Source organism: Melopsittacus undulatus, chromosome 1, assembly GCF_012275295.1.
Source record: "Melopsittacus undulatus isolate bMelUnd1 chromosome 1, bMelUnd1.mat.Z, whole genome shotgun sequence".
Taxonomy (NCBI): Eukaryota; Metazoa; Chordata; class Aves; order Psittaciformes; family Psittaculidae; genus Melopsittacus; species Melopsittacus undulatus.
Genome location: NC_047527.1, coordinates 110,209,569 through 110,219,350, shown reverse-complemented (window position 1 = coordinate 110,219,350; position 9,782 = coordinate 110,209,569). Strand labels below are relative to the sequence as shown.

Genomic DNA, 9,782 nt, shown 5'->3' with positions numbered 1-9,782 from the left:
TCTAGGTTAAAATATGAATTGCAAGTAGCCTGGGAAAAATGATGCCACATGCAGTTCTGCTGAGTTACTTTGCTATATGAATGGTGTCATTTGACAGAGTTTGGATAATTTTTTTCTAGAGATCGGCTGCTTTATATAAGATGAAGAATTTCAACTTCATTTACTTTACATTTTATTTATTCACCAATTTAATTTATACCAGCAAGTTCATGGCATCACTGGACTTTGACATTTTAAACTCTTTAATAAAAGCTGCTCACTTTCCTATATTGTGCATTTGCAAATATGGAGAACAGTAGTTAAAGATTTTTCCTATTGTAGTTACTTTATGTAGGCATTTATTGTATGTGGCAATATCATGAAGGGATTAATGGGTAAAATTTAATTTGGCCACTTATGATTGTAATGGAAAGAATACCTGAAGTCAACTGTTTCTTTCAGCTTCATAAATAGCTGGACTTTAGTTTTAATCTGAACAGAGTGTGACTTCTCATGCTTTCCATTTTACCCCTTCTTATTTAAGAGTCAGCAGAGACTGATGAGCTCCCTTTTAAATTAGACCAGAGGTGTGCTTGCTTTGTGTACTCTAAAACATAAGCAAAAAGCCCTATGGCTAATATCAGCTTTGATATCAAAGGTCAAAGTCATAGAAGTCAGTGATGTTCAAGCTGCAGCAGAAAGACGTTGGCTATTCGTAAACACTGAAACAGAGGAAACTGAAAGGGAAGTGAGACATTAAAGAGTTTTAAAATGGCCCAGTAATCTTCATGCAATTCTTAAAACTATTGCCATATTTTTCAAATCCCATGTCCTTACACCTTCCTATTTTTCTTCTCTAGTATTGATTTTAAAGAGACTAGTATGTCTCTCCAAGATGAAGAGGACCTTTAAGTCCAACAGCTTTATTAGTACTTTCATTACATGGCAAGCTCATCATCACACTTACACCATTCTGTAGGCTGCCTCCCTATGCGCCTTAACTGAGGGAAAAGAGAAATGCTGTGCAGTGTGTCCTGAGGAAGTACTAGACCTGGATCTTTGGCTAAATTATCAATTCCTGTAACTAGAGAAAACTGTTGGAGATGTGAGATAGATGTCAGAGGAGGTACTCAGTGAAAGGTGAGGCAGTGAGAGGAATTTGTCTCCTGTGCAGAAAGCCTGGGAGCTGGGCACAGGAGGACATTGTTGCAGACACGTGGCAATTGCAGACCACGGGGACACAGAAAACCATAAGAGTAGCTGTGGTGAGGAAATACACTTCTTGATGTTTTGGTTTTTTTTTTTTTTCTCTGCCCTGTGCAGTCTTGCTGATACTGAGGAACAGTCTAAATGTTCATCCTGTATTTCACAAGTAGATGCTTGTGAGGAGTTTCCTTGAGATGGGCATTCTGGAGATGGGCACTGAAGATTTCTGTTACTGTAAATAATGTTTATGCTGCCATTTTACTTGCTGTTCTCTGCAGTCCTGAGCTCCTTCTATTTATGCCTCTTTTTCAAACCTTTCCAGCATTTATTAAGCCATATTTCTTGTTCTAAAGCCTGTGCGTTAAACAATTTCTGTAAAGTTATATTTGTCTTTTATATTTGGCAGAATAACTCAGGATGAACCTGCATGGTAAATGTACAGAATAAGATCACAGTCTCATGGAAAAAGCTAAGCTTTCCTTTTGGTTTTTGCTTTCACGTAGATGAAAGTTAAGTGTATTGAGAGATCAGTTTAAGCTTTGAAAATGCAGTAGTCAGAATAGGCAGAGTAAAAGACTGCATGAAACATTCATGTGTGTGAGGTTTCACAGTAACACTGATGGCCCAGAGTCCTGTCCTTGATTCTTTTACAAATATACAAAAAGGTTTTGCAGATTAATGCAGTTTTTCTCTGTCTTAGAAAATAACTTTCTCCAGGTAGTGATCAATCATGTCATCATGTTCAGATCTTCCATGAAATGTCCTATCAAACATATTAGACAGGATTATTACCCAACTTTGATTTCTTTTAAAATATAAATTCAATTATCCCAGCTTATTGTGGACTTTTTGTCAATACAGTGTTTTAGAAGCCCTGATAAAATCTGGAGTATACCTCTGTAATTGAATATGATCACATTGCTAGTTTTAACTGAGAAATTTCTGCCAGTTTTGGTGGTGAGAACTGCTTAAAAATTCCTCGTATGGCATGTCAATGGATAGTAATATTAATGAGTTACTAAAACTGCCAGCTAAGCTTTCTTGCAGGAGGAAAAGAGTGTAAAGTTTCTCTTCAGGATTTCAAAGACTCTCAGTCAAGTCTGTCATAATGGAATACAAGACTGGATCGACGATTTTGTTGATCCCATTTTTCTCTCTCTAGTATGTTTTAGCTGGCCTGTGGTGCTCTGTAGCTTATTCAACTATAATATTCTTATATAATGTGCTAACTCCTGAAAAATACTGAATTGTACAAAAATAGCCTTGCCTTGAATTGCTGAATACAAGGTTACAGAAGCTGTTAAACATGGAATAATTATTCTACCACACGATCATCAGTGGCCACATGTGCTTCATATAAGTGAATAGCAAGCTATAAATTCACTGTGTTAAGAAAAAGTCTCTAATGAGCACTTAAAAATTTGATACCCAAACTGAAAATGTGCAATGCACATCACTTAAGGACAAAATTTGGTATCAAGAAAGTCTTCAAAAGAAAAGATGAGAACATGTGAAATAATTGGTTAATTCCCTGATGAGCTTCAATACATAACTATGAAGAGGGAGAAGGAAGTACCCCCCTCCCCTTAAACTTGTGCTATTAAAAATAGCCCATAGAGGATGGTAACTTGGCCGTATAACCCCACAAGCAGTTTGCCTTCAGGAGATTTGTTATATAATGGAGAGGAAGTGAGAAGGTATGTATGAAAAATTAGAAGGAGCACAAAAGATGTGATGATTCAACAAAACTAAACTCACAGCTTTGCCTGTTTACAGTAGGACTCTGTTCTTTATTTAATCACAATCTGCACAGCATGCTAACATATGGGCTGGGGGTGAGGGGGCATCATTTGGCATCTACTGACTAATTTGATATATAGCACATTTTTCCTATCTTCTCAATACATATGATGTTGAAAATTATTTGAAAATTAATGAGGAGAAAACTGACCTCCCTTTTTTTTTTTTTTTTAATGCAGTTCACTGCACCTGGTTCGGGAGAAGAAAAGTGGAAAATAATTGCAAAACTTCTTACATTTTCATCCTGGTAATCAGAAAGGAATATTATTACTCAATTACACTTGGTGCTAGCATGCATTAGTGTTATAAAAAAACAAGAAAAAGAAAAGACTTGGAAAGATGAGGAAATCTAAGCACATTTCTGATTAATTTTGACCAGTGTCACTGGTCAAATTAGAATTAGAGCAGATTCAGGCTGTGAAAACTGCCTGACCCTTTTTGTCAATCTGCAGAAAGTCCAGTTCATCTCAAAAGTGAATGAAATTTTGGAATGGAACTAGGTTTAAAATGTTGTAAAGAAAAAAAAAATAGAAAAATGCCACAAATACAAATATTTAGAAAAAAAAAACAAATCTGCAAAACCTGTTATTTTCAAGATTCCCATTTTCTTAAAAATCCCAGAAGCTGATAGTATTTTTTCATTACTTTAATAGTTTTTCTAGTGAAATATCAGCAAAAACATTTTTGAAGTCTTAATGCAAGTCAAGACAAGTTTCCACTAATACTGTCATGACATTGAAAACACAATTTAAAAATTGTTCATTGCTTGCACATTAACCTTGGAATGAAAATTGGTGTTCAAAGTACATGTAGAAAATATGAGTAAAGGGCAATTCTTTCAAACTAGACATCTGTTTTCTTTTTAATATTTTGTTCTTCTATACATAATTTCAAAAAGCAGTATTTTATCTATGGTGTACATGTATCATAGAAAGAAGGAGCAGAGATGGAAAAAGTATTATAATCAGCCATTATGTTAACAAGCTTAAAATAGAGCTATATAAAACCAGAACTATTTCTAGTATTTTGAGTAGCTTGTATTTTAAGAAAAACATATGATGAATCAAAAGCATCATTTCCCACTTGCCATTAATAATCAATAATTCAAAGCTTAACAAAGAGAACATATTAAGGCTAGTCCACCTATGGGACATTGTATGACATGTACAACCTCTAGTTCCGTGTATAATCCTTCCACTTTCTTTAATATGGTACATTTTCCAGGGAAGTTTATTCCATAAGGTTTTATCATCAAGTTGTTGATCCAATCCTTAGCCCATAGTTTTTTTCAAAGTATTTTTTATATTATTTCTTGTTAAGTGTACTAGCCACCTTAAATAATTTCTTTCTCACAGCAAGATTTAAGTCTTTATAGACTATTTTTGTATACATCTGTATCTTTTAGCTGAAATAAATAAGAAAAAAGTATATGGGGTATTTGTTATTAAATATGACTACAATTTTCATAAATGTGGATGGGCTTGAGGTCAGCCTACATAAAATGAGATTAGATCTACATAGTACAAATTGGTATTTCATAGTTACACTTTTGTGAACTAAAGGTATGTAGAAAATAAAATTTGCATTTAAAATATACAACAAATTTAGTGTTTCAAAAGTTTTTGATTCCTTGTTTTTGTTCGACCTTTTGCTTGTGTTATCACCTAGAGAAAGAAATAGCAGTGTGTTAGTTTTTGCTAGGGTAGAGTTAATTTTCTGCATAGTAGCTTGTATAGGGCTAGGTTTTGGGTTTGTGCTGCAAGTAATATTGTAACAGACTACTGTTTTAGTTACTGCTGAGCAGTTCTAGCACAGAGCCAAGGCCTTTTCTGCCCCTCACACCACCCCACTAGCAAGTAGGCTGAAGAAGCACAAGAAGTTGGGAAAAGACACAGCTGGGAAAACTGACCCAAACTGACCCAAGGGATATCCCACACCGTATGGCCTCATGCTCAGAATATGAAAGCTGAGGGAAGAAGAAGAAAGGAGGGGACATTCAAAGTGATGGTGTTTGTCTTCTTAAGTCTCCCTTATGTGTTATGGACCCCTGCTCTCCTGGACATGGCTGAACACCTGCCTGCCCATGGGAAGCAGTGAATGAATACCTTATTTTGCTTTGCTTGATTTTGCTTTATCTATTATAGTCTTTAATCTAACCCATAAATCTTCTTTCCCTGATCCCAGTGGGAAAGTGTTAGTGAGTGGCTGTGTGGGGCTGAGATGCCTCTCCTTGGTTAAACCATGACAAGAAAAATAGCAATGGGCAACTATTGACATGGATAATCCAGATTAACACTGCCATTACAAGACAATCTCAAGAAGAGTACAAACTTTGATTTTCTACTCTACAACACCTATTTCCAGTCCAAGTATTCATTTTTAGTGTGAGGGATTTTTTGGATCAGAAATCAGAAAATCTGGATTCAGCTAGGAACATTTTTCAAAAAAGTGGTGGGTTTTTTTTGTCTGTTTCATTTGTTTAATTTTTCAAATCCAAGAGTGTTTTGGGTATTTTGTTTGTTGGTTTTTTTTTTTTCTGTGTTGTTGTAGGTTGGTTTGATTTGTTTCTTTTTTGTTGTGACATTGATATCTTCCAGGTAAAATATTTCTAAAAAACGTTTCTGTTTACTTGAAAAATTCTTCACCAGATTTAGTGCTTCTGTTTCTGGGGAATCATGAAAAAGTATGTACAACCTTCTACTGAAAAGAGACGTATTTTTCAAGGATGCACTCTGATCTCTTAAAGAGTGCATCTGAGGCTCCCTGCTTTTGTCAGCATTGGTCACTTAAAGAATAGTGAAAGCAGAAACAGTAGAATCTGCCAGAGAATATTGTGAGTGGTAACACTTGTCAAAGACGTGATAAATATGGAAGAAATCTTGGCAATCCAGAACAACATTTTTACGTAATCATTTCACATTGACAAGTTAAAATCTTTGGGTCTGGATTATAGTTCTTGAAATTTATTTCATTACTGAGTGCTGCATCTTGTATTCTTTTTGTGTAATAAAGCTCTAGATTTCCAAATCCAATTATTTAATTGCTAGCTCTAGCATATGACAGATATAACTTTATGAAAATGGATGGCATGCAATTATTCAGGCAATGTCTGCTCATTATAATCTTCTTGAAAATAGAATCATAGAATCATAGAATACTTAGGGTTGGAAAGGACGTGAAAATCATCCAGTTCCAATCCCGCTGCCATGGGCAGGGACACCTCACATTAAATCATGCCACCCAAGGCTTCGTCCAACCTTGCTTTGAACACGGCCAGGAATAGAGCATACACAACCTCCCTGGGCAACCCATTCCAGTGCCTCACCACCCTCACAGGAAAGAATTTCTTCCTTAGTTCCAATCTAAACCTCTGCTGTTTAAGTTTCAACCCATTACCCCTTGTCCTATCTCTACAGTCCCTAATGAATAGTCCCTATAACATCCCTGTAGCCCCCCTTCAGATACTAGAAGGCTGCTATGAGGTTTCCATGCAGTCTTCTCTTCTCCAGACTGAACAGCCCCAACTTTCTCAGCCTGTCCTTATATGGGAAGTGCTCCAGTCCCCTGATCATCCTCGTGGCCCTCCTCTGGACTTGTTCTAACAGTTCCATGTCCTTTTCATGTTGAGGACACCAGAACTGCAAACAATACTCCAAGTAAGGTCTCACTTGTGAGAGCAGAGTAGAGCGGCAGGATCACCACCTTTGACCTGCTGGTCATGCTTCTTTTGATGCAGCCCAGAATACGATTGGCTTTCTGGGCTGTGAGTGCACACTGTTGGCTCATGTTCATTTTCTCATTGACCAACAACTTCAAGTCTTTCTCCTCAGGGCTGCTCTGAATCTTTTCTCTGCCCAACCTGTAGCTGTGCCTGAGAATGCTCCAACCCAGGTGTAGGACCTTGCACTTGACATGATTAAACTTCATGAGGAAGCCCACCTCACAAGCATGTCAAGGCATTCCTTCCCTCCAGCGTATCAACTCAACCACACAGCTTGGTGTCATTGGGAAACTTGCTGAGGGCACACTGAATGCCACTGTCCATGTCAGTGACAAAGATGTTAGACAAGACCTGTCCCAACAACAATCCCTGAGGCACACCACTCATTACTGGTCTCCAGCCGAACATTGAGCTGTTGATCACAACTCTTTGCGTGTGGCCCTCCAGCCAGTTCTTTATCTACCAAGCCTACAGCACCTGGGATTCCCAGGCTGTCTCCCATCCAAATACTAACTGAGCCTGACCCTGCTTAGCTTCCTATATCAGATGAGATCAGGCATTTTCAGGGTGGTGTGGCCATAGACACAATGCAGACAAAGTCCTTAAAATTTGTTATAGTGTGTTTCAGAAAAGCAGCATTTCTCTCCTCTCCCCCATCAGGTGCTGTAAGTTCAGGGGCATTCAGTTATCTCATCTGCACCTGAAGTAAAGTGTATGCTCTTAGGCAGGAACCAATATCTTTTACACCTTGCACATACAGAGCATTGAGAAGGCATTCAAGTAATTAAAACCAAACCAGTAAGCAAGCAAACAAACAAGAAAACCAAAAAACACTGCACCTAAGTGTAACTAGATTAGGTCTCCAGTTGTCCTGAAAACAGTTCTCAAAAGGGGTTTTGTCTGAGGACACTGAAAAGAAGAACCCATCAGCCATTGCCAAAAATGCTTGCTGCTCAGTGAAATCAGTTGACCAGTGGTCAATATATGGTAAATCAGGGCAAGACTTGTTTCCTTCCACTTTCTCCTCACCTTATTTAGTCACAGGAAAAGACAGGATGGAATTTTGCAAAGCCTGCTCACTATGCCTGAAAGAAACTACAGAACTCATGTACAGTGTCAGCATGGTAAGGAACTGACCCTATGGGATGAGCTGCAGTCTAGCTCAGCCGTAATCAAAGAAAGACATCTCTTCCTCCACACTTTTGGGAAGGCTTTTTGGGGCACGTTGTCCAAAGCAAATAAACTCGTAAATGCTGTAATGCTGCCAATCACTAGCAAAATAAAACCCATAAAAAAACTACCTTTGGATTTTTCTTAAAGCATCAGTTCAAGTAGAAAAGTTTGGAAGATGTGCAAATGTAGCTGTCAGTCACAAGACATGAGGACATGAGGACGAAAGTCCCATCTTCCTTTTTACTTCTGAAATGCTTGTGTGTTGTATGATTCGACCCAAACTAATGGCAGTCATCTTTAATGGGACAAAAGACTTCAAGAAAAACAGAGCCTGCAAAAACTGCTTTCAGTCAATGAGAATGAACACAAAAATATGTCTGGCAGCATTCCAGAAATGCTTGTGCTAAAGTGGAACTGGAGGAAAGCCAAGAAATGTGGTAGCTTTGCTATGAATGCAAATATTATCACACAGCTCTCATCACAACATGGTAAAAGATAAACCCATACTCAAGGGAGCAAAAACGTCATCCAATTGCACAAATGCCATGATTCTTTCCAGTTTCTCAAGCCAAAGCCAGAAAGCAGAAACTACTGCTTGACTGTGCATGGGTTTAAAAAAAATAATAAACACCCCCCCCACCCCCAAAACCCAAACAAAAATCTCACTGTGTTTTATATCTTAGCTAATTCTTACCACAGCTTTGGCCTGCAAAATGTCCATCTGCACCAACCTTGACAAGTGCAGTTAAGCCAAATTGTTAGTGCTGAACATTTCAGCCAATCACCTGTATTAAGCTCTCATTTTTTGCTCAACACTTTAAATTGGGTAAAATGTTCTTCCAGTTCATAGCCTGTGTACTCATCATATTTCAGGATGAACTACCAGCAGTAAAACTTGGTGAAACTACTACTGACAAATCCTAAGAACAAAAAGTACTTTTTCTCTCTGCTTTTTAATATATGTGACTATATTAATGTATTTCTGATATCAACTACTCTCTTCATCCAGGTTCAAGGTGCCATTAATAATGGAATCAGTAAAAACTGAACCCAAACAACCAAGGGCAGAATTTCCTCAAATTGCCTTAGTCTCAAACTGAACCAGACTCACCAATCATTTATGTTACAGTCAGGTGGCTCTGTTTCCTAGAACTGCAGTCAGAAAACTATTGACCAGCAACAGTGCAGGTTTCACTCCATATTACTGAAATGAACAACCCCTGCAGTAAAGTGGGGCTCTTTTTTTTCATAAATTTCATATGATTCACTGAAGTAAGAATCCTGAACTTGAAGATGAGAAGTTTAGGCATGGAGATGTTAAGTAATCTGTGAGAATTAATTGTCCTTCAGCTTTTCAAAATCCCTTTTTAATAGTGAGTTGTACAGAATATATGGGTTGCTTTATGGAATTGGTATCTATTAAAGTGACTTAAATTCCTAGTCTTCTTTTCTGTTAATATTCTTTTTTTGTTACATAGGATGCATCACAGCAAGAGTGTATACATCAGAACCAATTTGCTGCTTTTATCTTCAATAAACCACCTTGTGGAGATTACCCCACTTTCTGTTTATTGGTTTGCTTGCTTTTTATGCTAGTCAAGAAGTCATTCCCAAACACATTAATTTGATATGGTCAAAGGAAGGTGAGATGAATCTAATGATTACTCTATTTCCCATTTATGAAATCAAAAATTTTCTCCACCTTTTCTATTATTTATTTTTATTTTCTTTTTATGATTCCTTTCAAATCAACAAGTAAGGCACATTCGCTAAATTTGAAACTATGTAGTACTCAGTGTAATAGAACACAACTTCAGTATGTCTCTCCTCCTGCATAACAACTAGAAAATGATAAAAATAATTTATGAGAAAAAAATAAACACCAAAAAGAATAAAGATAAAA

General features: G+C 37.2%; 1 pseudogene; it reads right to left on the bottom strand.

The window, feature by feature from the left end:
• Positions 1-7,171: 7,171 nt before the first annotated feature.
• Positions 7,172-7,290, bottom strand: LOC117437108 (uncharacterized; annotated as a pseudogene).
• Positions 7,291-9,782: the final 2,492 nt, after the last annotated feature.